Consider the following 7,500-nt stretch of genomic DNA (forward strand, 5'->3'; position numbering starts at 1 on the left):
GTAGGGAGGGTTAAGTGGGTGGTACTGAGTTTTAGTTCCTGTTTTTTTTAGTTCCTGTTTCCGAGGGAACAAAGTGAGATTCTTGGTGCTTTCAACTTGAAGTTTTAAAGTACCCACTCGATATAATAAACAACAGTTTAACGATCACTAAACACTTATCATTTGTGTATTGGATTCATTATTCTCGTTTGCCGGAGGCTACCGGTAAGGGAGGGTTGATTTGTAAACATACTTTCGTTTTAGCTCGTGTTCAAAAGCAAGAACTGTGTGTTCATCTAGTTATGTGTAGTTATGTGTTTTTAGCATGTCGATGTTCTCCCAGTATGTTGTCATGTTATTAAAATACAGTTTAGACCTTCGTAGCGATGTGTTTTGTTAGCTGTTAGCCGCTAGCAGCGTTTGTTCTCCCATTCAGTGTTTGAGATGAACCAACATTCAAATACGCCTGTCGTGTTCAATCTTTCTCTGATTTGAATGTATGACACATCATTTGAAAGCTTACAATCTGTAGTTTAAGCATGTGTAAAAACTGAAAAAGTACGTTGCACATTTCACCAGGAGCTGTCACATATTGGTTGTTGGTTATAATTGTATAGCCTATTGGTTGTTTTCTGGTGTTGTTTTGCTCTGTTTGTAGTCTACTTGATGTATTTTTATCAGCTGTTAAATCACCACAGCGGTTAATCCACTAATAGAGATAATAGCAGATTGAAAATGCTTGTAGCTAACTACTCTATATCTCGTGGTTGCAGCTATTGCGAATTGCTATTCACGCGAGTCAGCTGTGAATCACCGCAGGTCCTTGACGCTTGTTGCAAAAATGGATGACGAACGGCTGATACTTGAGGTGGAAAAATATATATTTTTGACAGTGGAGCAGGTAGAACGTTGATGGTGACAACGCTCAGGTGGAGCTTGGACAACGGGAAGTTGACACAACACCGATGGAGAGGTGACGCAACGCAGTAGGTGGAGCTTGGGCGTAACGCAATCCCAGTCAAACGTTTGACTGCAGTATCTATTCTATGCGCCTTATAAGCCGGTGCGCCTTATAAGCCGGTGCGCCTTGTATATGAAAATTTTTCTAAAATAGGCCATTCATTGAAGGTGCGCCTTATACTCCGGTGCGCCTTATAGGGCGGAAAATACGGTACAAAGGTTCCATCTCACAAAACATAATGGAATGTAAAACCTTTGACGCTCAATATCTCTGAACTGCCCTAAACGGAGATAGAACCTTATCATTCTAAACGGAGATAGAACCTTATCATTCTAAACGGAGATAGAACCTTATCATTCTAAACGGAGATAGAACCTTATCATTCTAAACAGAGATAGAACCGTATCATTCTAAACAGCGATAGAACCTTATCATTCTAAACGGAGATAGAACCTTATCATTCTAAACGGAGATAGAACCTTATCATTCTAAACGGAGATAGAACCTTATCATTCTAAACGGAGATAGAACCTTATCATTCTAAACGGAGATAGAACCTTATCATTCTAAACGGAGATAGAACCTTATCATTCTAAACGGAGATAGAACCTTATCATTCTAAACGGAGATGGAACCTTATCATTCTAAACGGAGATAGAACCTTATGATTCTAAACAGAGATAGAACCTTATCATTCTAAACGGAGATAGAACCTTATCATTCTAAACCAGGGGTGCTCACACTTTTTGGAACCAAGATCTACTTTTCAAGTAGCCAGTCTGCCAAGATCTACCAGTCTAGTTTCAACATCGCAAACGTACATGCACGTACTACACACACACACACACACACACACACACACACACACACACACACACACACACACACACACACACACAGTTCCCAGCCTGCATAGTAAACTCACAATACACTTTCCCTCTCTCTGTCACACAGCCACAGGAGAAGACCATCACAAACCCTCCCTCTTTGCTATTCTCGCTCACACACATTCACACACACACATTCACACACACACACACACACACACACACACACACACACACACACACACACACACATTTGCCAGTCTGCATAGGGAGCCATAGCACAAACCCTCCCTCTCTCTCCCCCTCTCTCTCCCTCTCTCTCTCTCACTCTCTTACACACACACACACACACACACACACACACACACACACACACACACACACACACACACACACACACACACACACTCACTTTCTCTCACTCACACACTGACAGCCAGTCTGCAGTACCATAGCCAACTACTGATCCAACAAACAGAAAAGTAAACCAGATACAAAACAGGTAGTTCCCTAGTTTGAAAGGAGGAAATAAATGCATTTCTCTACCTTAGTGGGAGACCTGGCACTGGGAGGAGGCAGCTAGTTTCTAATAGTCAGGGCTGTAGGAGCTGGTTGCAAGGTGTCATCAGCCACTGTGGATCTGTCATCGAAAAGGCAATCTGCAGCCTCGAGAAACTTTTTTCACAATTTCGCCGTCTTTGAATGACTTCTTGTGTTTAACAAGAACGTGACTGACGCGATAAGAAGCTATCGTTGCAGCTGTACGTTTTCGCTCTTTTGCCACATTTCCCTTCTTCGAAATAGCCATCGTAGATTTGCTGATCAGACAGACGCATTTCCAATATCACATCGTGTAAAAAAGTCCTCCTCCCATTCTGGATGGAAGTTATACGTTATTGGTTTCTTACTTGGTCCAGCTTCCCCACTCATTTGTATAGCCTTTATTTAGTATTATATAGTAAATAGTAGAAATTGGAAGGCTAACTAGGTAATTAGTCTCGCCGGTATTTTGTATTTTGTAGTTGGTGCTGTTGACTGCGCATGCGTGGTGAACCGCGTGTTAGGTGTAGGTGAAAAGATCAGATCTCAGACTGGCTTACCTGTACGTCAATCAAGTGGCAAAAGCCATAGTGAGGATGGATGATAGGCGAACTTTTTTTTTTTCTTATTTTTTTTTTTCTTCCGTTTTGTTCAATGCCATGCGATCTACCCATACTACCTTTGCGATCGACCGGTCGATCGCGATCGACGTATTGGGCACCCCTGTTCTAAACGGAGATAGAACCTTATCATTCTAAACGGAGATAGAACCTTCTCATTCTAAACGGAGATAGAACCTTATCATTCTAAACGGAGATAGAACCTTATCATTCTAAACAGAGATAGAACCTTATCATTCTAAACGGAGATAGAACCTTATCATTCTAAACGGAGATAGAACCGTCTCATTCTAAACGGAGATAGAACCTTATCATTCTAAACGGAGATAGAACCTTCTCATTCTAAGATCACGATTTCTCGTCTGTTCGTTGTTGAGTTCTGTAACTTTTCTAGTCTAGAGATATTTGTGTTTGGTATGAAGGGTACATGATCAGGAGCTAACAGTCTTAGCTTTTATTAGGAGCTAATTTTTCATCACAGGGCAGCAATGAAGCTACAGAATCATGTTGACACTAGAACAGCCGGGCCTTTTTTACCTACTATAAGAGCCGCCTCGGGGGTCAAATGACCATAGTCTTCACAATGGGAAGCTGCTACTTACACACAACGACCACTAGTTGGTCGCTTGTAAATGAGCCTGCCTCCTACACAGAAAAACTGCAAAATATCTTCATACTAGCGTATCCTGATGTGATGTAGAAAGTGTAAGGATACTGGGTGGTAGAACGCACATATCTAGGACAAGTCATGAAAGGAGGGGCCTGAAATTTGATCGAATGCAAAGATATAACATGGTTTCACTCACAGGGTCAAATGACGCCACCCACGTCTGTTCTAGTGTTAATTGCTTGATTCACACTTTCCCTCACACGTGATCTTCTGTACATTATTTCTCACTGAAGGCTGATTAAGTCTCAATAAGCCAACACCAACAGACTGCATGTGTCTCTGTTCATCTGTCCGTGATTCCTCCATTCACACTCCTGCCTCTCTTTACAACTCTATTCGGTTGTTAAGGCCCAATCCCGATTCTCTTTTCTACCCCTATGGCTCGTTTTCGAGTGTCACTCGATTCGAAGGCAAGGCCTTCGAATACGTCACAAGCCCTACCCCTTGAAATCAAAGCCCTATGAATTGGAACAGCCCTTCACGGCGCCTACGTCATCACGCGGTACGGTTGACGCGTTGTGTTGCCGGCGAATTCTCACATCTCGCAATGCCTTCAGCTGTGTTTATTTCTGTTGCGTGTGCTATAAGCATCTATTTTCGTTTGTTATCAACACACTGTAGTGTTTAGACGTTCCTTTTTTAGTCTCTTCCGTCAGCGATGTCTTTTTTGTGGACATCGCAATAATGACAATGAATTTAATGACAATGAATGACTCCAACCAAAACAACCAGTCCATCAATAGTCATAAAGCGTTGTCCAAAAATCACGTTACCAAGCGCCTTTCTCAGAACAATTCGTCGTCTAGAATCCAAAAATCAATCCATCATAGTGGTGGTCAAAAACGTAGAAAGAGGATCTCTTGGGGACGCGGCCACATTTGCCCGTGAAGGAGAGATGACAAATAAGCGGAAACATTTCTCAGTAGAGTCGAACGGTGATATATCATCATCCTTTACGCGTATCCTTAACTGTAGTTACATTTCGCGTGTCATATGCCATTAGACATGGAAATATGTCAATGCGCGGCTGTCATGCACAAATCAGCTTGTAACGTTAGACACACAGCACACAGCACATCGGCATAATAACGTTTTGTTGTTGTTGTGCTTGTTATAAAGAAAAGGTCTATAATGCATTGAAATGACATTAGTACATCAGACATTAGACATCAGACATGGAAATATGTCAATGCGCGGCTGTCATGCACAAATCAGCTTGTAACGTTAGACACACAGCACATCGGCATGATAACGTTTTGTTGTTGTTGTGCTTGTTATAAAGAAAAGGTCTATAATGCATTGAAATGAATGATACAACCCATTAATAATATTACATAATACCAACTGCTCGGATTAGATTGCGGGTGGAAATAGGTCAAAATGCGCATCATGTACAAGTCAGCCGAACGTTTGATAGATAACTTTACATATGTGTACCATCATCCGCTGTCAAACGCCACAGGTAATAATTGATTTATGACTGTAATCTCTGAAATGCTCGACTGTCATGCAGCGTTGCGTTACTGTAACGTTAGACACAGCACCGACATAAAAGCGATTTTTGGGTTAAGCTTGTTATAAATAAAAGGTCTATAATGCATTGTAATGACATTAAACTAAGACAATACGATGGTTATCATAATTTTTCAAATCTTTATTAATAAGTAATTACAGAGAAAGTAAAATGACATTTCCGCATTGAATAGAGCGACATAAGATTTCTGTAGATGATTCGCAATGCATCCTGGTATCAAGGGGTAGCGTACCGTTAGCCCTTCGAAGCTAGTCTGGTCCTGAAATCCCTCGAAACGAAGTAATAGTTAGCCCTCCCCCTTACCCCTAGCCCTCGATGAAATATGAATTGAGACAGCCCTCGCCCTAAACGTGAACGCGCAAATCGAGCCATAGGGGTGAAAACGAAGGGCTAGGGGTGAATTGGGATTGGGCCTAAGTCTGACGTCAAACGTGACATTTAGCAATTTCCGGGTCCAAACCAGAAATTCCCCGCACCAGAGTACCAGTGTACTAAAGCACCAGAGTACCAGTGTACTACAGCACCAGAGTACCAGTGTACTAAAGCACCAGAGTACCAGTGTACTAAAGCACCAGAGTACCAGTGTACTAAAGCACCAGAGTACCAGTGTACTAAAGCACCAGAGTACCAGTGTACTACAGCACCAGAGTACCAGTGTACTAAAGCACCAGAGTACCAGTGTACTAAAGTACCAGAGTACCAGTATACTAAAGCACCAGAGTACCAGTGTACTAAAGCACCAGAGTACCAGTGTACTAAAGCACCAGAGTATCAGTGTACTAAAGCACCAGAGTACCAGTGTACTACAGAACCAGAGTACCAGTGTACTAAAGCACCAGAGTACCCGTGTACTACAGAACCAGAGTACCAGTGTACTAAAGCACCAGAGTACCAGTGTACTAAAGCACCAGAGTACCAGTGTACTAAAGCACCAGAGTACCAGTGTACTAAAGCACCAGAGTACCAGTGTACTAAAGCACCAGAGTACCAGTGTACTACAGCACCAGAGTACCAGTGTACTAAAGCACCAGAGTACCAGTGTACTAAAGCACCAGAGTACCAGTGTACTAAAGCACCAGAGTACCAGTGTACTAAAGCACCAGAGTACCAGTGTACTAAAGCACCAGAGTACCAGTGTACTAAAGCACCAGAGTACCAGTGTACTAAAGCACCAGAGTACCAGTGTACTAAAGCACCAGAGTACCAGTGTACTAAAGCACCAGAGTACCAGTGTACTAAAGCACCAGAGTACCAGTGTACTACAGCACCAGAGTACCAGTGTACTAAAGCACCAGAGTACCAGTGTACTAAAGCACCAGAGTACCAGTATACTAAAGCACCAGAGTACCAGTGTACTAAAGCACCAGAGTACCAGTGTACTAAAGCACCAGAGTACCAGTGTACTAAAGCACCAGAGTACCAGTGTACTAAAGCACCAGAGTACCAGTGTACTAAAGCACCAGAGTACCAGTGTACTAAAGCACCAGAGTACCAGTGTACTAAAGCACCAGAGTACCAGTGTACTACAGCGGTAGAATGACAGTTCAATCGTTTTTTAGACTGGGATCTATTCATACAACAAGGGACACAGCACTTTCCTGTTTTTCCCATATTTGTCAGCGTCTTTGAGCCTCGGAAAAGCGCTATTATTATTATTACTGCAGCATTTCGAAGAGAGCGCCTCAGCCAACTTTGGACCCGGAAACACGTCACGACTTAACAACCGAATGGAATTCATCTGGACTGTATCTTGTGTAAGTGTGTGTCTCTACTCTCCCTCTTGCTCTTTTATAATTAGCTGGACGTCAATGTCACTGTGTCTAATTGGGTCAGTCGTGTGGCGTTGAAGTGATTCCATCAGAGAGACGTGGTGAAGCTCGGTGGTGAAGCTCGGTGGTGAGGCTCGGCGGTGGGCTCGGCCTTCTGGCCTGGTGACAGCTGTCCTGTCCACTTCAAAGGAGCTCCGGCCATCAGGAGCCTCCGATGACCCCCCCCCCGCCCACACACACACTCACACCCCCCTCCACCCCCCCTACCCACCCCTCCACCCCCGCTGTCCAAAGTCAGGACTCTGCATGGCAACCTCAACCCAGAGCTAACAGTCACACGTTTTAATGAGGAGCCCAGAAGACCTGGACTGGTTTAATTTACACTTCAGCTGTTTGTTAGCATGAAATAGTAATAATAATAATAATAATAATAATAATAATAATAATAATAATAATAAGGCATTTAAAAAAATATTTTATTCCATCTCTTCTACAACGGAATTAAACTCAACCACGGCCCCTGTGTGCCCCTGCATCACACGCTGTGTTTGAAGGTTCTCTCTCCCTCTCCATATCGCCCATCTCTGCCCACAGCTGAGC

The 7,500-nt window shown here is 43.0% G+C and overlaps 1 protein-coding gene across 1 annotated transcript in view; it reads right to left on the bottom strand.

Moving 5' to 3' along the window:
- cadm1a (cell adhesion molecule 1a) overlaps positions 1–7,500 on the bottom strand; it is a gene marked incomplete at its 5' end in the record, with an annotated part of 195,872 nt that overhangs the window by 72,633 nt on the left and 115,739 nt on the right. The gene's annotated exons all lie outside the window — the stretch shown is intronic.

This window comes from Nansenia antarctica (genome assembly GCF_963989245.1).
Source record: "Nansenia antarctica genome assembly, chromosome: 4".
Classification (NCBI taxonomy): Eukaryota; Metazoa; Chordata; class Actinopteri; order Argentiniformes; family Microstomatidae; genus Nansenia; species Nansenia antarctica.